This window comes from Cebus imitator, unplaced genomic scaffold (genome assembly GCF_001604975.1).
Source record: "Cebus imitator isolate Cc_AM_T3 unplaced genomic scaffold, Cebus_imitator-1.0 Scaffold38, whole genome shotgun sequence".
Lineage (NCBI taxonomy): Eukaryota > Metazoa > Chordata > Mammalia > Primates > Cebidae > Cebus > Cebus imitator.
In genome coordinates this window covers 1,319,926-1,345,052 of record NW_016107353.1, presented here as the reverse complement: position 1 = coordinate 1,345,052, position 25,127 = coordinate 1,319,926, and the positions used below count along the sequence as shown (strand labels likewise).

The following is a 25,127-nucleotide window of genomic DNA, read 5'->3' as shown; positions in this document are numbered from 1 at the left end:
TGGTCTTGACTCACTGCAAACTCCACCTCTCAGGTTCAAGCAATTCTCCTGCCTCAGCCTCCTGAGTAGCTAAGATGACAGCCACCGACCACCATGTCCAGGTAATTTTTTCTGTTTTTATTAGAGATAGGGATTCACCATGTTGGCCAGGCTGGTCTCAAACTCCTGATCTCAAGTGATCTTCCCACCTACCTCAGCCTCTCAAAGTGCTGGAATTACAGATGTGAGCTACCGTGCCTGGCAGAATTCCTTCCTTACTTTGAACCTCTTTTTAGAGTACCAAAGAGGAGAGATTCTTCCACATCCATAGGACTAATGGAAAAGATCATATAAGATTGGAACACACGGGGCTGAAGAACTCATTCGGAAAAGAATGAGAAGGTTTGTTTGTCTCAGGCTGATCTAGAGAAGCACACAGTAGGTCAAGCACTAAGATGCTGGCACAAAAGCAAAAGGGCAGTGCAGAGTTGGGGCCCCAGGTTTAAGGTAGGATCTCTATAAAAGTTCTGTAATTAGGACGCATATCATGACATCCACACTTCTGAGTTTGGAGCTCTCTGGAATATGAGCTCTCTGCAGCTGCTGAGCCTGCCTGGCCTCTAATCTGATTAGGCAACTGCCAAAGAATAATCTAAAAGTGTTCACACCACCTCAGCGTCAGATGCGTGGCTCAGACACCTGGGAGGTACTACCTCTTGTCATTTGGCCTGAGGCATTCTGGGTAAGGTATGTGCTCACTCCACTTTCGTAGCATTTTGCAAGCCTAGGAGATGATAGAAGAGTGAACTCTCTCATCTCTTCCTTCTAGGGCAAGAAACCATAATGCTTTACATGATCGTTAAGACATTTGACTTCTTTCCTCCTGTAACTTCTGTTCTATAATTTGTAGATGACATGTGAAAGCATTGGTCTATCAGTTCTAGATAGGACAACTGTGACCCCCGCCTTACAGATGAAGATACAAAGGTCCAGGGAGATTAAAAAAGTGATTTGGTCTTTGGCAAGTCGGTGGTCTTGACTGCCTGATGCTCTTTTTGTTACACTTTACTGCTTCTCTTGAGCCTAAACCTCTTCATTTTCTGGAAAACCTCTAAGAGGCCCTTTAAAAGGCAGGCATCTTTTAGATGCAGTGGCTCATGCCTGTGAGTGATTTTTAGCACTACTCTGACTTACAAAGAGTTAAGCAAGCAGGGCTCTGTTTGTTTGAAAATTTCATACTCCCTTCTTATCTGGGAAACAAGAAGGTCCACAAAGGGCCTGAGGCAATGTGTCAAAATCCCAGTACTTTGGAAACCTGAGGCAGGAGAATTGCTTGAAGGCAGGAGTTCGAGACCAGTCTGGGTAACACAGTGAAACCCTGTCTCTACAAAAAATGCAAAAATTAGCTGGGCATGGTGGTGCACGCCCATGGTTTTAGCAAATTGGGAGGCTGAAGTGGGAGGATCATTTGAGTCCTGGAGGTGGAAGCTGCAGTGAGCTGTATTCACACTACTTCATTTCAGTCTGGACAACAGAGTGCGACTCTGACTTCAAAAATTAAAAGAAAAAAAAAGTTCTAGAAATGAGGAGCTGCCAGAGACAAGAAACTTATGCCCTAAGTCACCAAACTGTAAACACTAGTCAGACACACTTTCCTCCAATTTTGTCCAAGAAATTTTTCACTCTTAGTTTTTCCAGGGTGCCAAAGAAGAAATACATCCCCAAACTTTGAGGAAAAAGAGAGACTCCTTGTATAGATTATAGAGAGGGGATATTTGAAAATATGAAAGGAGCTCACCACCTGAGTGTCCCCCCTACAAATCCTCCTAATGAATGTGATGTGATGAATAAAAATGGGAGAAAGGAAACAGGAGAGGCCGGGGCTGGGGCTTCAGGCTGCTGCAGCACTGCAGACAGACCTGCCTGGAATAATGAGGCTCTGGTCAACTCTGGCCTCTGAGCTACAGGTGGGGGCTGCTCAGTGGAGCAGACACTTCTCTGCCCTGCTCTGCCCTGCCCTATTCTCTCCTTCCCAGTGGGCTGAGAGCCTCTGCTCAGGAGCAAGCTGGGAGCACTTGGAGACACTCTGGCAGGTGTGCCAGCATCACTGCCAGGCAGGACTTGAGGGGTGAGGAAGGGAAGACCTCTGAGAGGGGAAGCAGCCTGGTCCCACTTTAGAATGCTCCCAACTGCAATATAAAACCTGCTTCAGGAGCCCCTCACAAAACCCGTGGTCTTTTTCCTGACCTAGAGTCAGTCTCCCTCTTTCCAAGTGAGGCTCTGCTTCTCCCTATACTCAGGAACAGGGATGTGGGGTGGAGAGAGGTGGGAGGGGATGGAAAAAATATTTGTTGATCACCTACCATGTGCTAGGGGCCATACTAGGTACTTTATATGAAAATCAGAAATGACGTATGTACCCCTGTGTATGATCTAGTGCCTGGCATAGTGGTTGACCCACACGGTGTAGCTATTATCATTCTTACATATACTGTTTCACTGAATTCTCACCAACAACTCTATAAGGAGGATCTCTCCATCTTACAGTAGGGAAATATAGATTCAGAGAGCCAAGATCTGTGCCTTAATCTGAATCCAAAGAAGCCACCTTGCCTCAAGTACAAGAACAATGATATTTAAAAACTGGAGACAAAGCTATGAACTTACTTCCTAAATCTCCATGAGAAGGCTCACATAAACCCATCTGTCTCTTGCTCATGATTCCTAAAAGGTCCTGAAATAGATCAGGGAAATATCTACCTCTTGTGAACTTTCTGGGAAGGCAAAGGGATAGACCCAAAGCTTACTGGGGGCACACATCCTCCCCTCCCTTTTGTCCTCCCCTCCCCTCGCCCTGCCCCCATCCCAAGCCAGAAAGCACTGGGCTCTAGATTGCTATAGTCCAAGCATATCCAATGTCTGCCTGGAAAGCCCAGCAGTGGAGATGAGGGTTTCCTCTGCTCGGTCATCTCATGCGTTGCTCCCCCTGGTCATCTGGGAGAAGCACAGAGGGAGACCCTGCTCTTCACTGGCTCTCTTTTTTCCAGCAGGCCTGTTTCCTGTTTATCACCTGGGGGGGTTTAAGCTCTACTCCTTCTCTCTGGCACTCTTACACTTCCAAAAGGACAGTACCCTGCCCAGAAAGCTGGACCTGACCATGGTAAGACCTGGCAGGAACCTGGCCATAGCAGGCTGCCTAGCCTAAAACACCCCTGGCTAGCCCTTCTCTCTGGAGGTCTGAATTTCACATAGAGGCTGTTCTGCCCACCTCCTCATCACAGGCTCCTTATTTCCAAGACCCAGATTCTACTTCACCCTGGCCACGTACCATCCCTCAGGTCTGGTGGCCATTCTCATCACAGTCCCGGGTTCTTCCTCCCCTCCCCATGTCTGCCCTGCTCTAGTTGCTCCTCGAATGCCAACTGGTTTGCAGAAGACCAGAGCACATGCCTTCCTTCAGTCTACTGAGGCCCTTTGGAGTCATGGGAAGAAGGTCAGAGGCAGCATGTGTTGGCTAAAGTTCAGGGAGTGGGTGGCACCACTTGTCATCATCATCCAACAGCCACACCCAAGCCAGGAAGCCAGGTGAAGGCGGGCACACCAAGCCAGGGCTCTGGCCTCACCACAGGATACTGTACTGTGGCTTGGTCTGGGAACCTGGTGATAATTTTCAGCTAGCCCGTAGAACTTAGCCTTCTGGGGGCGGGGTACTCTCTTCCAGAAGTTCTGGGTTCTGGTTCATGTCTCCTTCGCTCTTCCTTCTCCCTCCTCTAGTCCTTCCAGGCTGCTGATCTCTGCTTCCAGTCATCTCCGGGCAGCTCCCTTTCCCAGTTACCCAAGGAAAGCACATAGCCTTTTAGTCTTTGAGAAAACAGACTTGAGAGGATGTCACTCACAGGCTCAGCTCTCTCTTTCTGAATGTAGAACACCACTTCCTGGTCAGGAGGTGGTATCCATGGGGTTCCCTCACTTACTTCCCCCTCTCCAAGTCTGCAACTCTGACAGCACCTTCTTCAGTTCCACTGCAAAAATGTAGTGGTAGAGTCAAAGCATCTATTTGGAGAAAAAGTGTCACTCTTAGCCCCTGGGTCTCAAGAATCCAGAATTCATCCCTCCTCCCCAGAACCACCTGGTCCTTTTTAGTCAAATTACATCTATGCAAGCTGTGGACCCAGTCAGGTAGTCCTGATCACATCTTCCAAAGAAATCCTCATCCAGGGCCTGGAGAGGACATGTGCAAGAATGCGCACTGGAGCATTATCTGTGGTGATCTGAGGTCCAAAAAATAGAAATAAAATACCTCGCAGTCTTGGAGTGGCTGCAGTGACAGTGGTGGCAAAACTTATCAGTTCTGGCCAGATGCCTTCAGAGGGCAGGGAGAAGGTTAGGACCCATAGATAGCACAAGCTTTCTCCAAACAGTGATACCAAGAATTGACCCAAGGTGGACAGCCTGACCCTGATCACCCGGCCTGCTAAGATCCAGCCCATGTCACAGGCTGTAAGAACCACCAAGATGAAGACAGAAAGCTCCACAGCATAGGCAGGGAAATAGTATGGAGGAAGCAGGAATGTGCCTGGGAGGGCACTGCTTACCCCCTGACCCCTGTCCACCGGCTCCACCTTGAAATGGCATCAATATTATCAAGAAGAGGCTGGGCGAGGTGGCTCGGGCCTGTAATCCCAGCACTTTGGGAGGCTGAGGTGGGTGGATCACCTGTGATCAGAAATTCAAGACCAGCCTGGCCAACATGATGAAACCCCATATCTACTAAAAATACAAAATTTAGCTGGGTGTGGTATGCCCATCTGTGATCACATCTGCTTGGGAGGCTGAAGCAGGAGAATCGCTTGAACCTGGGAGGCGGACGTTGCAGTGAGCCGAGATCATGCCACTGCACTCCAGCCTGGGCAACAGAGTGAGACTCCATCTCAAACAAACAAACAAAAATGATCAAGATGAGAAAGGGCAGTCCCTCAGGCCCAGAGCCTTGGGAAAGCTACCCTCTTTCAAATTGTATGAGTCACACTGGCCTGGATCACCTCTGGGTCCTCCAGTGACTCAGGGGGTGTGAGGAGTGGAGGTGGGGGTGTTCATAGCAAGCTGGAGCTCAAAAAAATGTAGAGGATGAAACAGCAGCGCTGACCATTTCCTTCAGTTGGTTAAGGAGGGCAACAGCCAACTTCAGGTGGAAGTGACACCACCATCTGGAAGGTCTGTTGTTTAACGAGGGGTGCTGGCAGCCTGTCCCGACCCCGTTCACTCAGGATAAGGGTTAGTAGGGGTAACTGCTTCTCACTCCTCACAACAGCGGAAGGAAGCTTCCAGGCCACAGACAGGACGCAGCCCTCCGGCAGCAGCGTTCAAGTGTTTCGTACATGCACCGTCTTGAACTGCATAGACCGTCTTTCTTGGGGCTGCTGTGGCTTTCCATATTTTGGTTCCAAGGGAACAAAGGGGCTTTTTAGCAGCTGGATTGGATCCTGGGTTATTTTTAGAAACGAATTTCAGCAGAATCATGTCATGCTCATGGAGACGGGTCATCTCCCTGGGCTACCGGGTCAGGGCCTGGTTGTTCCCAGGCCTCAGGTTCTGGTGGAGACCTCAGGACAAGGGGAAAGGGGCTGCCTGGCGGCAGACTGAGGAGGCCACATCTCATCCACCAAAAGGGAGCACCGGGGGCAGCTGCTGTCTCCCCAGGGGCTCAGCAGGAGAGGATGCAAAACAAGATTCCCATGTGGCCTAGACACTCGTCAACATGTCCTATACTGGTCGTTAGGCCTGGCTGCTCCCATTCCTTACCTCCACTCTGACAGTCTCACCTGTACGAAGTACAGAGAACCTCCTGTCCCCACTTTACCTATTCCAGCTTTCTCTCAGCCCAGCTATTTCCTGGAAGTCACAGGCAAATGAGTGAGGGCTCTATGCTGAAAAGATGGTGTTTATGAAACAGAGGGCCAGGAGTGACCCCTAGTAGCCTGCCACCCTCTGCCCCTGTCTTACTCTTCCTCATTCACACATTGCACAGACAGGATCCATTAAGCCAGCCCAGGGCTTTGGAAAGTGGACTAATGATGCTTCCTTGCACTTGAGCAATGCTTTAGAGCTGTGGTTCTCAAACGCAGACTGAGCACGAGGATCCCCTGGTGTAAACCTATTGGCTCCCTCCCTGCCAACTCCTGAGTTTCTGGTTCAGGAGAACAGAGATGGGGCTTGGGAAGGTGCATTTCTAACAGGTTCCTTAACAGGGCGAGCTGATGCTTCTGATCTGGGGACCACACTTTGAAAATGCTGCAAGGTTTCAAAGCATTTCCATGAACCTCCTCAGCTCCAGGGTGACATGGGAAGGCACAGGAAGGTCTTGTCATGTGTCTCCTTCACTCTTTCCTCTCCCTCTGCAAGTCCTTCTAGGTTGCTGACCTCTGCTTCCACTCATCTCCGGGCACCCCCTTTCCAAGACAGACGCCCTAAAAAGCCTACATTGTTTTAGTCTTTGAGAAAACAGCTTGAGAGGATGTCGCTCAACAGGCTACACCAGAAGCCACGGTCTATTTGAAAGTTAAAACAAGCGACCTGCACCCTCCTCCTCCCATGTTCAAGTGATTCTCGTGCCTCAGCCTCCTGAGTAGCTGGGATTGCAGGTGTGTGCCACCATGCCCAGCTATTTTTTCTACTTTTAGCAGAGATAGGGTTTCATTGTCTTGGCCAGGCTAGTCTTGAACTCCTGGCCTCAAGTGATCCACTTCCCAAAATGCTGGGATTACAAGCATGAGCCACTGCTTGTGAGGTTCAGAGGGACACCCAGACCCTTTTCAGGTTCCAGTGGAGCGAAGCCCCCTCCCAATCCTGTCTTCTGTCTCCACAGGAGATGAGCAATGGTGGGGCCCATACGCAGGTGAGGAGGAATGAAAACAAAAGACTCCCACTGCTCACATGGTGCCCAGGTCACATCTGGAACCCAGGCTGCCTTTCCCCTGCCATTCCCCACGGCTCCAGAAGATGCCCCAGGCCCACCGCCTCTGCCACACCTCTCAGGGGGTGTCTGCCCGCTGCTCCGAGGCCAGGGAGGCAGGCGGCAGCTGCTGGTTTCCAGCCAGTTGACAGGCGGTTATAAACAGTCACTTTAGGTTGCTATGGCAAAGCGAGTGTGCAGCCCAGCGACGGTGAGGCTATTTATGTGCCTGTAATGGCAGAATAGTCTGTTTTTTTATTATCTTACTTTTAAAGTTTTCCTTTCCCAACCCCCTAAATCAGCTTTAAAAAAGGAAAATAAAAAAGAGCCATTGCAACTTTCTCAGGAACGAAAAGAGAATAGCCAGAAAATAAAGCCTATGACTTGCGCCAGGAAGGGGAAGGTGGGAGCAGGGAGTGTGGGTGAGCTCCTTTCCTAAAGGGACTGTGCGGCGTCTGGCCATAGGCCTCTAATCACTTAGGAGCCAAAGCCCTGCCTCTGGCTCAGCCCCTCAAGGAGAAATGCCAAACCCCAGGGTCTCTCACCTCCCTGCTTACCGAGAAGAGACAAAGCCCCTTTATCTTCTTGTTCTAACAGCAGCATTCCTCCCATCCCCCAGCCCCCACCAGCTGCCAGTATCAAGGGAGGAAGGACCAGGGGTCGTGGGAGGAGAGCTTCAAAGCCCCCATCCCCTCTGTGGGTAGCAGTGCCACCTGGGCAAGGAGCCAGCTCCCTCCAGCGGGAGGGTTGCAGAGAACAACTTCTAGAGGTGTCTCTGAAGAGACACGTGTTTCCTCCACTTCTACAGAGAACTTTCATCCAATCCTTTCTCCTTAGGGAGCTTTCGGGGGAAGGGCCATTTCTGCACAACAAGACCCAGGCTTTTAGTCCAGGTGGTGAGGACCCCTAGTCAGCATCACACAGTCAGCATGCAAGGTTCAGATACTGATGGTTGATGAGTAACAGCGAGGCAGATTCCCCCCTAGACACATATGCACCAGGGACATGGGAAAGGTTTTTGGCCGAGGGGTTAGGGAGTGATCAGAGGTCAGTCTCCAGCTATTGGATGGAAGCACTATGGCCCTCTGCCTTGACTCCCTCAATCAAAAATAAAATAGCAAAGAAGAAAAGAAAAAAGGACCATAGGTGTTTCAAGATGGGGAAGGCATTGTGGCACATGCCTATAATCCCAGCTCTTTGGGAGGCTGAGGAGGGAGGATTGCTTGAACTCAGGAGTTGGAGATCAGCCTTGGCAACATAGTGAGGCCTATTTTTTTCTCTAAAAAAAAGAAAAAAAAATAAGGGGCAAGAGAGTGGGAGTCACAAACCCATTTGGTAATTAATCACACACACGCACACACTCACACACAAGTAACTGAGCTGAAAATGTGAACTGACTTTAATAAATACGCTATAGGTCACCAATCACTAACCAGCATGTAAGTAAGAGAAAGATTCACCTTTCAGAAACAGCTAATTGGAATACAAAGATGCTGCAGGAATTTACCAACCCCTTTTCCCTACCTTATTCCAGCTTCTTTTGGATTGGTGTATACTTATTAAATATCTCTGACTGCCGACAGATATATTAACCAGATAAAAATAAAGTTAGAGCAGTGTTAAAAAGAGCAAATTACATGGACTGTTCCATTGCCTCCCATCTCATATGATAACTGAATGTCCCCCAGATGCCACCATGGCTCAGAAAGGATATAGATAAGAATACTCTCCACGGGAGGAGAAAAGGCTGGAGAACAGGGAAGAGACTGATGCTCCCATCACGGAAGCACCCTTCTGCTACCCCAGGAGAGGTCAAAAGTCCCAACTGACAGCCCTGGTTAGCTCATAAGCTCTTGTTGGATAAATCAGAACTTGGGATAAAAATCAGCCTTGGCAGCACCTTGAGGTCAAAAAGCAGAGCAGGCATCATTTCTAAACCTGTCAAACCAACTATCATCAGCATCCTATTTCCTACAGGGTAGTAAGGGAGAAGGGAGAGGTGAGGAAAGGGTTAAGAGATAAAAAGGGTATACCCCTGGACTGTTAGGTACAGGCTGATGGAAAGGCACCACCATGAATTAAGGTTCCAGGTAAGCTCTGCTTCTCTTCCTAAGCTTAAGAGTATGAGCACGGCCAGGTACGGTGGCTCGCCTGAGGCCGGGAGTTCAAGACCAGCCTGGCCAACATGGCAAAACCCCATCTCTACTAAAAATACAAAAATTAGCTGGATGTGGTGGCATACAGCTATAATTCCAGCTACTTAGGAGGCTGAGGCAGAAGAATTACTTGAACCAGGGAGACCAGCCTGGACAGCGTGGTGAAACCCCATCTCTACTAAAAATACAAAAAGATTAACTGGGCATGGTGGCAGGTGCCTGTAATTCCAGCTACTCAAGAGGCTGAGGCAGAGAATCGCTTGAAGCCGGGGGCAGAGTTTGCAGTGAGCTGAGATCATGCTACTGCATTCCAGCCTGGGCAACAGAGCAAGACTCTGTCTCAAAAAAGAAAAAAAAAAAAAGAGTATGAACTCAAGTGGAGTGGCCATTTCTTGGGAATATATAAAAAGACAAAGAGAGATACAGACATGTTTCAGTGTCCCAAGGTAGAATGAGCTTCCAAAACTCAAGGACTAGCAAGAACCTCTATTCCAAAGAGCTCACATTCATAGTGATGGACACAGGGCCCATTGTTGAAAGAGACAAAGGGCAGGCAAAGAGATGACTCAGCCCCAGTGGGTCATTGTTGATGGAAGTCTCTCAGGGGAGAGAAAGTGGAGAGTATTGTGTATTTCTTCCAAGTGAGCGGAAAGGTTGTGTCATCACCTCTCTATGCCAGCCTCAGCTCCAGCACCTGGCCTAACCTGGGCAATGAATGAATAAGCCACCCTTCTCTATTCCATCCCGTGTGCTTCCATTTCCAAGGGAAGGAAGGGTATGAAAGTCCCGGAAAGGGATCCGGTCTCCAGAGAGAATCAGTAAGACCCAGGCACCGCTCCTTCAGCACCTGCTCCATCTCCCCACATTCTTTGCATCTTAAAATTGGTGAACTGAATGAATGGTTGAGGGCACATCTCCCTTGATCCCAGGGCACAGTCACAGAGGTTTTGGTGCAGGTAGAAGGGGGATGAGCCACTAATGAAGGAATCATCTACTCTCTAGGGAGAGGCAAAGGTGAACACAACCCAGTTGATTCTAAATTTCCATATATACCTATCACTTTAAACACCACTTTGACACCCACGGCAAAACCTGAGAGAACTATGGGATGGTGGTGGGAGGTCTACAGGAATTGACAAAATAACGTATTTTCTGGATTATTTTATTTCTAAAGCTCTGAGCTGCCAAGATCATAGAAAAATACCTAGCACCAAACTCTTTCCACCTCTCCATTTTTCTGTATATCTCATTCCGCTTCTGACTTTATTATTCCATACTTACGTGTATCCCTTCCCCTACCTCCTCCTCCTCCCCAACCTATCTGTCTATTTCAATCTCTCAAGCTCTCTCATTCTCTTTTTCCACATCTCCAGGGTCAGGCTAATTAGATGGAATTTAATTCTCCTTGCCTGGGTAATTTTCGAAACCAATCAGTCCTGTCCTAGTCCACAGTGGCTCACATAGTGGAAGGAGCAGGAATGTCCTGAGAAGCAAGTCAGGCACTTGTGGGGCTGCCACAGCCAGCACCAACCAACCCAGGGCCCATCTGTGTCACTGGGGTCATGGATGATGGGCCAAAGGCACGTGGGACCAGATTCCATGAGCCAATCTGCATTCTCCCCAATCCATCTGGAACTTGCTTGTCTAATTTCAAATGTTTATGCAGGATCTAACTATGCTGGAGGTAGAGATAAACAGCTAACACTGAGGACTCGAGGTGGCGGAAGGGGAAAGATAGGCGAATATTCCCATGGATTAAATACAAAAGTCAGTTATACTAACTGCAGTCTTCTAAAAAATGAAAAAACAAAACAAAAACAAAACACCAAAATCAGGACATAGTGTGCTCAGCTGAGCTCCCAATCTAGCATAAATGGGGGAGTGGCCAGGATACTAGACAGATAGAAAAGGCACCTGGGGCTACAATCTGACCCGGCTCCCCGGGAATTTGACGACTCAAGAACTGAACACAATAAGCTAGTCCTACCCAACTCAAGCTGCAAGCGGGCTCCACTGTCCCACCTCCGTTCCACTCTGAGCCTACAGAATGTGGTGGGGGGTAGACATATGGATGCTAAAATCCAACCCCTGGTGACAGGCTGCTTTCTTCTCTTTCCCCACCACTACACAAGGATTTGCAGAGGAGTAGCAGCAACGAACATGCTATCCAAGCAGAGTGAAGGTTTTGCAGGCATCTCACGCTATCTGCCTAACATTTGCTTCTGCAGAAGATTGCCAGAGCCAGCTTTCCCCCAGTTCCTCCAGTCTCACGCACCCTGGCCAGCTGTTCCAAATTAGCAAGATCTTCATCACCAGAGGGGCATCTTTTTCAGTGTGGGGGAAGGGGGTCACTTTCCTCCCTTTAGGGTTCCTGCCACTGGGCCGTCTCTCTGTAAGCAGCCAAGTCCTCAGAGAAGCTGAGGACACGCCAGCCTGCTCTCTTCCCTCCCTCCTCCAATGGCCAGCCCAAGAAAGAGAGCTGTCCTTCGTGGGGGGGACGTCCCGCGGCAGTGAGGCTATGGAAACTTTGCCGTCTAAGGCTGTGGAATTCTTTCCCGAGGCTCTTGCAGTTAATCATCGCAGCTCCCTAGATTCCCAACTTGGGGCTTTAAAAGGTAGCACTAGAGCAAGAAGGACAAACATATTGGGGAGAAAAGAAAAAAATGTTGGTGTAAGCGAAAAGGAAAGTACCCCCAACATGAGTCTACTGAGGAACTAATTGTGAGACCGGGAAAGAAGAAAAGAGCACAGGAAAAATAAGTAGAGACCACACTCCAGAACATTCCTCCAGATTCCCAGCGAATGCTGCTCATATCCATTCTCTGGAACCTGCAGGGAACTTTTGCTAACGTACTTGTAGAAGGATTACTTAGGGTTGCTTTGTTTGAAACTTTCTCCTCTCAGCAGATCACGAGCTTCTGTCCCCCTTTGGAAAAAAAGTGCTTGACTCACACCTGTCATCCCGGCATTGTGGGAGGCTGAGGTGGGCAGATTGCCTGAATCCAGGAGTTCGAGACCAGCCTGAGCAACATGATGAAACAAAATATATAAAAACTAGCCAGGCGTGGTGGTGCACACGGATAGTCCCAGCCACTCTAGAGGCTGAGGCTGCGGTGAGTGGAGATGGAACCGTTGCACTCCAGCCTGGATGACAAACCCTGTCACATAGCAACACTCACAAAAACAAAAGGTGCTAGAGAGCTCACAGTTGTGAGGACACAGCACTGAAACACTAACTGCCCACATGGTAGAAGTGGCCTCTTAGCCAGGCTGTCGTGACTTCCAAGACCACAAAGAAAAGTTTGGTTCTAAAGAACAGTAGGAAGGGAACTGCCTTATTCTTCCTACGGGAATAGTTTCAAGAGCCAAGATAAGAGGGGGTATATGGCAAAAGGAAGAGAAGGTTCCATAACAGGGCAAAGAAAGTGGGCAGTCTTGACAGTTGGTTTCTTCCTGGTGAGCATAGGGAGAGAGGCCTCATTTGTAGGATTATAAGGCCCTATTCAGAGGGTGAGATGAACCTAGGAGGTTAATAGGAAGAGAAGCCACCTTTCCGCTATGTTAACTGTGCATCCAACCAAACCTAGGAGGCAGAAAGAATGGAGGCCAAAATTTAGCTGCTTTGGGAAAGCCAAGGCCCTCCAAAGACTCTGAGTTTTGCCTGCAAGAGGGCAGATGACATAATTATCCCCAGAACTGTGTGGAGGTGCTGTTTCCAGAACTAAGGTCTGCCTTGCTGTCCACCCCTTAAAGGCCCCCGGTCAGGACGCTTTCAACTCTCATTTCAAAGGAGCCAGATGGAAAACATTGTAAGACACCAAAATGCTATCATTCCTCCCAGCAGGAGCTGTCAGCTGTGTGTGGCCACCTGTCCCAGGAATTCCCTTTCAGACTCATGGGCAGCTCTCTGCAGCTTATGAGAATCCCCTTGGATGCTTCCTTCTGAGCTGGTGCCAGCTTGGAAAGGAGACAGAGTTGCTCACGGCTCTGCTATATCCAGAAGCAGCAAGCGCGGCACCATTGTAGGTTACCACGTATGCGCCACCACCTTCTCAAAGCAGAAAGGGGCCGGCGGGGCCGGGGTGCTGACCACAAGCTAGGAGGCAGGTCAGACCTATCACAATTTTATCACCAGTAATAATTCTAGCCAGTAAGCTCCTGGCCTTTTCAGGAAGCAGATCCCCTGCTTTTCCCACCAACTACATCAAACAAGAATCCCATCATCAGAGCCACGTAGATGGAAAAGTCTAAGCCCCCTCATTTTACATTTAAGCACGTATGAGCCACATATTGTGCTGAGTGCTGGACAAAAAGGCTACAGAATCTTAATGGGAAAGCAGGACAGAGGCAGAGACACCTGAAGCAAAGAAGTCTGTACTGGGAGTCAATGAAGGGCAGAATCATCTCCCACGTCTGCTCGCCTGTGCCTACCCAAAACTTCTAGGTTCTCTGCTGCTGCTGGCTTGCGGCCATCAAGCTGCTGCAGGAGAGAGCTCATCACAGCATGGGCCTCCCACTAATGCTCAGCCTGAGCAGAGGGGAGTCTTCTCTTTCCAGAGCTGCTACATACAGTCAGGTAGCATGTGTCCTGAACATGGGCACCAGAAAAGGAGGTGGTCTGGGAGATGAAATCCACCCTAAGTTTTGCCGGATGGGCCTTGCACCTGTGGACTATGTTCGCTTTTCTAAAATCTTTAAAAGTACCTTGAGGAGCCAGGCGCAGTGGCTCATACCTGTAATCCCAGTACTTCAGGATGCTGAGGCGGGTGGATCACAAGGTCAGGAGTTCCAGACCAGTCTGGCCAATATGGTGAAACTGCGTCTCTACTAAAAATACAAAAGTTAGCCAGGCGTGGCGGTGGGTGCTGGTAGTCCTAGCTACTCAGGAGGTTGAGGCAGGAGAATTGCTTGAACCCAGGAGGTGGAGTCTGCAGTGAGTCAAGATCATGCCATTGCACTCCATCCTGGGTTGACAGAGCGAGGCACCGTCTCAAAAAAAAAAAAAAAAAAAATGGGGATTAAAGAGTCATCTACCCCATATCAAAGCTGAAAGGGTTATTACTTTTTTCACGTGCAATGGCCCCGTGCCCTTGGATGAAGATCAAGTACCTCTCTCTTTCTTTTTTTTTTTCCAAGACCGAGCCTTGCTGTTGTCATCCAGGCTGGAGTGCAGTGGCGTGATCTTGTCTCACTGCAACCTCCGCCTCCTGGGTTCCAGCAATTCTCCTGCCTCAGCCTCCCCAGTAGCTGAGATTACAGGCGGCTGCCACCATGCCCGGCTAATTTTTGTGCTTTTAGTAAAGACGGGGTTTCGTCATGGTGGCCAGGCTGGTCTTAAACTCGACCTCAGGTCATCCACCCTCCTCAGCCTCCCAAAGTGCTGGAATTACAGGTGTGAACCACCGCACCCGGCCTGAAGAGCAAGTATGGCTGGGCGTGGTGGCTCATGCCTGTAATCCCAACACTTTGGGAGGCTGAGGTGGGCAGATCATCTGAGGATGGGAGTTCGTGACCAGCCTGACCAACATGAAGAAACTCTGTCTCTACTAAAAATACAAAATTAGCCGGGCATGGTGGTACATGTCTGAAGTCCCAGCTACTCAGGAGGCTGAGGCAGGAGAATTGCTTGAACCCAGGAGGCGGAGGTTGCAGTAAGCTGGGATCACGCCATTGCACTCCAGCCTGGGGGACAGAGCAGGTCTGTCTCAAGACAAAACAGAAAAAAAAAAAAAAAAAAAGGAAGGAAGCCATTGAACCGTGGAGGCAAACTGCCTTTGCCCCTCCGTCAGAGCCTCCCTGTGCCTCTGGCCACCACGTTCCTATACTTCCCAGTCTTGGGTCTGGACCCTTGGCTCTGTGGACTAGGAGGACGTTAGTACTCCCCATTCACAGACTTCTCCAGAATCTCCAATTTTTTCAGCTGTATCTAGGGAATCTATCTGTCTGAGGTTTCTTTTTAAGTGATATCAGCAAGACTGAGTAAAAAGACAGAAAAAGTTCACAAGAGTGAAAGAACTCTGTGTTAAGAACTCACATATGGGTAATGCTTCAGAGTTTTCTTTTTTTTTTGTTAGGTAAAGAAAGGCAGATTTATTAGAGAAAGTAGGAAAATACATTGCAAGTTTGCAACTGGCAGCACAGCAGAGAAGGAGCTGTCTGCTGCTTCAGTTTTCAAAGCACTCTGACATTTGATCTTTGGGACAATCTTTTGAGATAGACAGGACTGACGGTATCATTCTTTTTTTCTTCTGAAACTAGATTCGGTTTCAGACGATATCATTCTTTTACAGATTTTATAACACACGGTTTTAAAGGTGAAGTTACTCACTCAGTTAAGGCCATGCAACCACAGGAAGAGCCTAGAAGAAGCTAAGGCATACTCCATACCACAACGTCCTAAAAGAAAGTGGAGAGAAGAGGGTGGGCATGGCGGCTCATTCCTGTAGTCCCGGAGACTCAGGAGGCCAAGGCAGGAGGATCACTTGAGGACAGGAGTTTGAGACCAGCCTGGGCAATACAGTGATATATTGTCTCTACAAAAAATTAAAAAAAATCAGCTAGGCATGGTAGCATGCGCCTGTAGTCCCATCTACTCAGGAGGCTGAGGTGGGAGGATTGCTTGAATCCAGCAGTTTGAAGCTGTTGGTACGCTATGATCACACCACTGCACTCCAGCCTGGGTGACAGAACAAGACGCTGCTTGAAAAAAAAAAAAAAAGACCGGGCATGGTTGGCTCTCGCCTGGAATCCCAGCACTTTGGGAGGCTGAGATGGGTGGATCATGAGGTCAAGAGATTGAGATCGTCCTGGCCAACATGGCAAAACCCCGTCTCTACTGAAAATACAAAAATTAGCTGGGCGTGGTGGTGCACGCCTGTAATTCCAGCTACTCGGGAGGCTGAGACAGGAGGACAGCTTGAACCTCGGAGGCGGAGGTCACAGTGAGCCCAGATCCTGCCACCGCATGCCAGCCTGGCAATAGAACAAGATTCTGTCTCAAAAAAAAGAGAAAGAGAGAAAGAGAGAGAGAGAGAAAGAGAGAGGAGGGAGAGAGAGAGAGAGAGAGCAGCCTGTATAAAATAGCGGGATAATTCTAGGCCCAACCCAGGATGTTGGAGCTGGGGATTCCTGTCCTGATGAGCTCAGAGGATTAATATAGGCTCTGCTTCCTCTCAGAGGTAACAGTGAGACATGCTGAGTGTCTGTGTGTGTCATTCTTCTTGGCCATGGGCCCCTTGAGGGTACAGTTTGTGGTCTAGATGGAGGCGGCACACCTCCTGGTGTGTTGTGGAGGTACAAAAGGGAGGAGAACTAAAAAGGGTGGAGGAAGATTAGAGAAAGAAAGGAAGAGGGCCCTTTCCCTTAGGGAATTCCCAGTCCACAGGATTCTAAATAGGACACACCCGTATTAAGAAGACCTGTGATTATAGTACAGTTAAGTACATCCAGAAATACTGAAGTGCCTTGAGACCAGGAATGACAAAGGCTGACAAGGGAAAGAAATGCAAAAAACAAGCAAACACAAACCCAAAAATATAAACAGGAAAAAAAATATTGCTCTAGAGCCTTTAGACCCTTTCAAGGACTTCAGTATTGAAAGCAGGGAATCCTTGGGGTTAGCAATAGGGTCTTTCCCTAGGAAGGCAAGCAAAGGCAAGATTGTGGCCTCAGATAATCACTTCTCTCCAGCTAGCTCTTCTGGGTTCAGATGATATCATGCACATTAAGTATTTGTCCAGAAAAGAGACCTCTGGAAGAGTGAAACCTCAGGACAGAGTTTATAAACAGCACATTCAAATCCACCCTCCTTCCACCACCTGGGAGAGTGACCGTCCTCAGTTTCCTGCTACAAGGAAAGAGTTGGCTATTCTTTCCATATTACTGCAAATTATGATATATCTAAAAAATGTGATTATAAAAAGGATGACCTTTGTGGGAAGACGAATAGACAAGGTGTGGCACATCCATACAATGGAGTTATTATTTGAGGAAGGAAGTTCTGACACATGCTGCCACACGGATGAACCTTAAAAACATTATGCTAAGTGAAATAGACCAGACACACACACACAAATAAATACGGTATAATTCTATTTAGATGAAGTATGTAGCATAGGCAAATTCATAGAGACAGGAAGTAGAGTGGAGGTTACCAGGGGCTCGACGGAGTGAAGAATGGGCATTACTGTTTAATGGGTGCAGAGTTTCAGTCTGGGAGGAAGGAGACGTTCTGGTCATGGATGATGGTGGTGGGAACCCTGAATTATTAGGAATGCAGTTAGTACCACTGAGCAGTCTAATTAAAAATGGTTAAGATGGCAAATTTTATGTTCTGTATATTTTATCACAGTAAAAGAGGAAGAGCAAATGGAAGAGTCATGCTGATATAGACAGGTGAGAAAGGTGGAGAATGGAAGAGCAGAGCTAAGTTCCAGATGTGGCACCAGCGGCTGCTATCACCAGGAGGTCAGGCCCATTGTGGTAATGGAAGTGGAGGCCAGTGGGGCACAGGTCAGTCACCACAGACATGCCCAGGGCTGGGAGCCCACAGAGAACCTGGCACAATGTCAAAGAACTCAAGGGGACCTGGCGAAGTGGAGTGACAAGGCAAAGGTAGAGAAAGACTGGGCTTTCTGAATGCCATGCAGTGTGTTTGTGTGTGGTGGGGGACAACGGTGGAGGTGCTTTGAAGGTGTTGCGGATAGGGTAGACAATTCACCTTTTCAAAGAGCAGGAGACAGGCATCTGTGTTCATCCTCTCCTCTCCCAAAGTCACCCCCTCATCAGCCCAGAGAACACAGGCACCTGGGTAGAGCAGGTACAGCTAAGGCCTTCCTGACCCAAGATGGGGAACTAAGTCTTCAGGCTTTTTGATCACTCCATGTTACTATCTCATTTGATCCTCCCAACAACCTTGGGAAGTGGGTCGGATCACTCCTATTTTACAGAGGAGAAAACTGGCTAAATACTTTGTCTGGGATCGCATAGTAAGAAGCCAAGCCAGAATCCAAACCCGAGTTTGGCAGAAGCCACACTTTTTTTGTCATAATGCTTTGAGGTGGTTTCCAGACATGAGAGCTCTCTTCCTCAGTGACCACTCACCTCTCAAAGTATGGTACAGTGATCAAGAGCACAAGCTCTGTGGACAGACAGCCCAAATCCCAGATCCACCGCCATCACTACACGTTTGACCTTGGGAAAGTGTGTGTGTGTGTGTGTGTGTGTGTGTGTGTGTGCGCTTTTTAGACAAAGTTTCTCTCTTGTTGCCCAGGCTGGAGTACAGTGGCGCAATCTCGGATCACTGCAACCTACGCCTCCCAGGTTCCAGTGATTCTTCTCCCTCAGACTTCCAAGTAGCTGGGATTACAAGACCACGTCACTACACCCAGCTAATTTTTGTATTTTTAGTAGAGACAGGGTTTCACCATGTTGGCCAGGTTGATCTTGAACTCCTGACCTCAAGTGATCCACCTGCCTCAGCCTCCCAAAGTGCTAGGATTACAGGCACAAGCCACTGCACCCAGTCTCCTTTCTCTTCTTCTTCTTCTTCTTTTTTTTTGGAGATGGAGTCCCGCTCCGTCGCCAGGCTGGATTGCAATGGCACAATCTCAGCTCACTGCAACCTCTATGTCCCGGGTTCAAGCAATTCTCCTGCCTCAGCCTCCTGAGTAGCTGCAATTACAGGCGCGTGCCACCACACCCAGCCAATTTTTGTATTTTTAGTAGAGATGGGGTTTCACCATGTTGACCAGGCTGGTCTCGAACTACTGACGTTGTGATCCACCCACCTCGGCCTCCCAAAGTGCTGGGATTACAGGTGTGAGCCACCATGCTGCTCCCACCCCCAACCCTGTTCTCTTCTTATTGCTCCCCAGGAGCCTATTCATCTGCTCTTACATTGAACTGAGACATCATTTTTTATCTCTACCACCCCAAGTGATGCATTCTCACCCCAATGGCATGTATATTCACAATCTTCCAAACTACTACCTTTGTGATAGCTCTTTTTATCCCCGTTCAACAACTGAAGAAACTGAGGCCCAAAGCCCTACAGTTAACTTGTGGTGAAACTGGGCCATAAACCCAGATCCAAAAACTCATGTTCTTGGCTGTTACATGATATTTTGGCATTAGAGAGAAAAAATCCACCACATGGTAAACGGGAAAGTAGCTTGGATTGAATTCAAATACCTGGATTGGAATCCAAGCTCTGCGACCTTGGACAAGTTTCTTTTTTCTTTGTTTTTTTGTGGGGTAGGGGGATGAAGTTGTGCTTGGTCGCCCAGGCTGGTGTGATCTCGGCTCACTGCAACCCCCGCCTCCCAGGTTCAAGTGATTCTCCTGCCTCGGTCTCCTGAGTAGCAGGGATTACAGGCATGTGCCACTATGCCCAGCTAATTTTTGTATTTTTAGTAGAGACAGGGTTTCACCATGTTGATCAGGCTGGTCTCGAACTCCCAACCTCAGGTGATCCGCCCACCTCGGCCTCCCAAAGTGCTGGGATTACAGGCATGAGCCACTGAGCCTGGCTTGGACAAGTTTCTTACCAATATCATCTAGCACTTAGTGATCATCTGGCATTTAAGGAGCATTATTACGTGTCAAGCACTGTTGTTTAGTTTATTTGTACAGATAAGTGAAGGGTGTATTATATTATGTTCACAACCACAAACTTCCTAAGTAAAAGAGGTGAGTTTCACATTCATACTGCCCGACTCTTTTCTTTTTACCATGCTGTTTCTTAGAGCCTCAGTTTGTTCGTTTTTAGATTGGAATCAACACTTACATCCATTGAATTCATTCTTCAAAAATATGTGTGCTGGCCAGGTGCAGTGGCTCATGCCTGTAATCCCCACCCTTTGGGAGGATCAGGTGGGAGGATTGCAAGATCCTGTCTAAAAAAAAAAAAAATAAGTGTGCCTACTAAGTTCCAGAAGATTCTGTCTAAAAAAAAAAATAAGTGTGCCTACTAAGTTCCAGAATCAGACTTTGTTTTAGGTATAGAGAAACAATGATAATAGAAAGCATTATTTACCTATCTATCTATTTATTTCTTCAGCGACAGGGTCTCACCCTGTCACCCAGGCTGGATGGAGCAATCTTCCTCCTGCTTCAGCCTCCCGAGTAGCTAGAATTATAGGCATGTACCACCACACCCAGCTAATTTTTATTTTTATTTTTTGAGACAGGGTCTTGCTCTGTCATTTGGGCTGGAATGCAGTGGCATGATCACAGCTCACTGAAGTCTGAAGCCTCAACCTCTGGGTTCAACCTCTGGCCCACATTGGGTGTGCCACCACGCCTGGCTAATTTTTAAAAATTTTTTGTGGAGTCAAGGTTGTGCTATGTTGTCTAGGCTGATCTCAAACTCCGGGGCTCAAGTGATCCTCCCACCTCAGCCTCCCAAAGTGCTGGGATTACAGGTGTGAGCTACTGCACCTGGTTGGAAACTATAATTTTAAATGCCTGCTTTGGGCTTGGCATTCTGACATATTAATGAAATTATAAAGATTAATGATTCAAAGTAATTAATACAAGACCTACTCAAGAAATGGTAATATTTATTATTTTCTTCTATATCACAGCCATAAAAAAGCTTTTTAGCTAACACATTTCCTATCATTTTCATTTGTGTTTTCTTTTCATTTTTCTTCCCCTCTACTACTTTAGAATTTACGTTATACCAAGTTTTTTAGTATTAACTAGAAATTTTAAGATAAGGACTTCTAATAATCAATATCTTTAATTTTTTTCCCTAGACAATATAAGGACCTTAGAACACTTAAACTCAAATTACTATACTCACCTTCTCTTTTTTTTTTTTTTTTTTTCAGATGGAGTCTCTTTCAGTCACCAGGCTGGAGTGCAGTGGTGCAATCTTAGCTTACTGCAACCTCTACCTTCAAGCGATTCTCCTGCTTTAGCCCCCTAAGTAGCTAGGATTACAGGCGTGTACCACCATGCCCAGCTAAGTTTTGTATTTTTAGTAGAGACAGGGTTTCACCATGCTGCCCAGTGGAGTCTCTACCTCCTGAACTCATGATCCGCCCACCTCTGCCTCCCAAAGTGCTGGGATTACAGATGTGAGCCACCTCGCCCTGGCGACTCTTTTGTTAGTGAGAGACTTCTCTACAGCATATGATGCTATTCAACAGTATTTTTTACTTTCCTTTCTTTCTTTTCTTATTTTATTTATTTATTTATTTTTGAGACTGAGTCTTGCTATGTTGCCCAGGCTGGAGTGCAGTGATGAAATTTTAGCTCACTGCCACCTCTACCACCCAGGTTCAAGCAATTCTCCTACCTCAGCCTTCCAAGTAGCTAGGAATACAGGTGTGCGCCACCACATCTGATTGATTTTTGTATTTTTTGTAGAGACAGGGTTTCTCTATGTTCACCAGGCTGATCTCAAACTCTTGACTTCAGGTGATCCACCTGCCTCAGCCTCCCAAAGTGCTGGGATTACAGGTGTGAGCCACTGTGCCCAGCCTCTTTCTTTCTTTACATCCCCATGAAGGACTGATAGTTGATAGCATTTTACCCACAGTAGAACTTCTTTCAAAATTGGAGTCAATCTGCTCAAACCCTGCAGCTGCTTTATCAACTATGTTTGTGTAATATTCAAAATCCTTTGTTATCACTTCAACAATATTTACAGCATCTTCACCAGAAGTAGATTTCATCTCAAGAAACCACTTTCTTTGCTCATTCATCAAAACCCAACTCTTCATCTGTTCGAGTGTTATCACAGATGTCAGCAATTCAGTCGTATCCTCAAGCGCTACTTCTAATTCCCTTGCTATTTCTACCATATCTGCAGTTACTGCCTCCACTGAAACCCTGAGCCCCTCAAAATCAGCCGTGAGGGTTGGAATCAGCTTGTTCCAAACTCCTGTCTTCCTCCCTGAATCATGAATATTCTTTTTCTTTCCTTTTATTTATTTTATTATGTTTTTTCCAGACAGGGTCTCATTCTGTCACTCAGGCTGGAGTGCAGTGGCACAATCACGGCTCACTGCAGCCAACACCTCTCAGATCCAAACCATCCTCTCACTTCAACCTCCTTGGTAGCTGAAGCACAATAGCACACCACCAGGCCTGACTAATGTTTTTCTCATCTTTTGCAGAGATAGGGTCTCGTGTATTGCCAGGCTGGTCTCAAACTCCTAGGCTCAAGCGATCCTCTTGCCTCAGCCTCCCCAAATGCTGTGATTACAGGCATGAGCCACCATCCCCAGGCCTTGAATGTTCTTAATGGCATCTAGAACGGTGGATTGTTTCCAGAGGTTTTCAATTCACTTCGCCCAGATCCATCAGTGGAATCACTGTCTATGGCAGCTACAGCTTTACAAAATACATTTCTTAAATGATAAGACTTGAAAGTCAAATTTGCTCCTTGTTCCATGAGCTGCAGAATAGATACTGTGTTAGCAGCATGAAAACAACATTCATCTCCCTGTATGTCTCCATCAGAGCTCTTGGGCGACCAGGTGCATTGTCAATGAGCAGTAGTATTTGGAAAGGAGTAGGTTTCAACAGTGGGCTTAAAATATTTGGTAAACCGTGCTGTAAATAGATGAGCTGTCATCCAAGCTTTGTTGTTTCTTTGACAGACCACAGGCAGAACACTTAGCATCATTATTAATGGCCTCCTTGGAGGCCCGGTACGGTGGCTCACGCCCGTAATCCCAACATTTTGGGAGGCCAAGGAGGGCAGATCACTTGAGGTCAGGAGTTTGAGACCAGCCTGGCCAATGTGGTGAAACTCTGTCTCTACTAAAAATACAAAAATTACCTGGGCGTGGTGGCTGGTGCCTGTATTCCCAACTACTCAGGAGGCTGAGGCAGAGAATCACTTGAACCTGGGGGTGCAGAGGTTGCAGTGAGCCGAGATCATGCCACCGCACTCCAGTCTGGGTGACAGAGTGAGACTACATCTCAAAATAAATAAAATAAATAAATAATAAATAAAGACCCTAGGATTCTCAGAATGGTAAACATTGACTTTAACTTAAAGTCACCAGCTGCACTGGCCCTTAACAAGAGAGTCAGCCTGCTCTTTGAAACTTTGAAGTCGGGCATTGACTTCTCCTCTCAAGCTATGAAAGTCCTAGATGGTATATTTTTCCAAGAGAAGGCTGTTTTATCTACACTAAAATCTGTTGTTTAGCAAAGCCACTGTCACCAATTATCTTAGCTAGATCTTCTGGCTAACTTGCTGTGGTTTCTATGTCAGCATTTGCTGCTTCACCTGCACTTTTATGTCATGGAGACAGCGTCTCTCGTTAAACCTCAAGAACCAAGCTCTGCCAGCTTCCACCTTTTCTTCTGCAGCTTCCTCCCCTCTGTCAACTTTCACGGCACTGAAGAGATTTAGGATCTTGCCTTGGTTTAGGCTTCAGCTTACGGGAATGTTGTGGCTGCTCTGATCTTCTAATCAGACCACTTGAACTTACTTCCTGTCAGCAAATAAAGCTGTTCTGCTTTCTTATCATTTGTATATTAACTGGAGTAGTGCATTTAATTTCCTTCAAGAACATTTTCCTTTATTCACAGCTTGGCCAAGAGAACTAGCTTTGGGCCTGTCTCGGCTTTCAACATGACTTCCTCAGTAAGCCTAATCATTTCTAGCTTTTGATTTACAGTGAGAGACCTGTGACTCTTTCTTTCACATGAAGACTCAGAGGCCATGGCAGGGTTATTCACTGGCCTACTTTCAATATTGTTTTGTCTTAGGGAATAGGGAGTCCCCAGGAGAAAGAGAGAGATGAAGAACGGCTGGTCAGTGGGGCAGTCAGAACACACACATTTGTCAATTAAGTTTGGTGTCTTATATGGGCACCATTTGTAGCACCCCAAAACAATTATATTAGTAACACCAAAAAAAAATCACTGATCATAAATCATCATAACACATAGAATAATAATGAACAACTTTGAAACATCATGAGAACTACCAATATTTGACACAGGGACATGAAATGAGCACACACTGTTGAAAAAATGACATCGGGCAGGGCGCGGTGGCTCATGCCTGTAATCCCAGCACTTTGGGAGGCGGAGGTGGGCAGATCACGAGGTCAAGAGATCGAGATCATCCTGGCCAACATGGTGAAACCCCGTCTCTACTAAAAATACAAAAATTAGCCCGGCATGGTGGCACACACCTGTGGTCCCAGCTACTCAGGAGGCTGAGGCGGAAGAATCACTTGAACCCAGGAGACAGAGGTTGCAGTGAGCCGAGATTGCGCCACTGCACTCCAGCCTTGTGACAGAGCAAGACTCCATCTCAAAAAAAAAAAAGAAAAAATGACATCAATAGACTTGCTCAACACGGGGTTGCCGCAAACCTTCAATTTGTTAAAAAAAAAAAAAAAAAAAGGTGGTGTCTGATGTATGTCTATAATTTTTCTTCTTCTTCTTTTTTTTTTGAGATGGAGTCTCACTCTGTCAGTCAGGCTGGAGTGCAGTGGCCTGATCTAGGCTCACTGCAACCTCCGCCTCCCAGGTTCAAGCAATTGTCCTGCCTCAGCCTCCTAAGTAGCTGGGATTACTGGTGCATGCCACGATACCCAGCTAATTTTTGTATTTTTAGTAGAGATGGGGTTTCACCATCTTGGCCAGGCTGGTCTCTAACTTCTGACCTCGTGATCCACCCACCTTGGCCTCCCAAAGTGCTGGGATTACAGGAATGAGCCACCACGCCTGCCGCATCTGGCCAATTTTTCTTCTTATTGAATTATTTCCTTTAGAAGTTGCTTTAGTAGGCCTGGCACAGTGGCTCCCACCTGTAGTCAGGATCGCTTGAGGTCAGGAGTTCAAGACTAGCCTGGTCAACATGGTGAAACCCCATTTCTATTAAAAATACAAAAATTAGCCAGGTGTGTCATCTCAACTACTTGGGAGGCTGAGGCAGGAGAAACGCTTGAACCCAGGAGATGGAGGTTGCAGTGAGCTGAGTGCCACTGCACTCCAGTTTGGGGGACGGAGTGAGACCCTGTGTCAAAAAATTTTTTTTTTAATATTTTAAAGCCTCTGTA

At 47.4% G+C, this 25,127-nt stretch overlaps 1 protein-coding gene across 8 annotated transcripts in view; it reads right to left on the bottom strand.

Moving 5' to 3' along the window:
• The window catches only part of ATP2B4 (ATPase plasma membrane Ca2+ transporting 4), a 116,594-nt gene that overhangs the window by 62,598 nt on the left and 28,869 nt on the right, over positions 1–25,127 (bottom strand). Inside the window, exon 1 of one of the 8 annotated variants that reach the window (XM_017525364.2) lies at positions 14,197–14,208. The exons of the other annotated variants lie outside the window; for them this stretch is intronic. The gene's annotated coding sequence lies outside the window, so the exon portion shown is untranslated. Of the gene's footprint in view, positions 1–14,196; positions 14,209–25,127 lie in introns of those variants that run through there. 8 annotated transcript variants of the gene reach the window in all.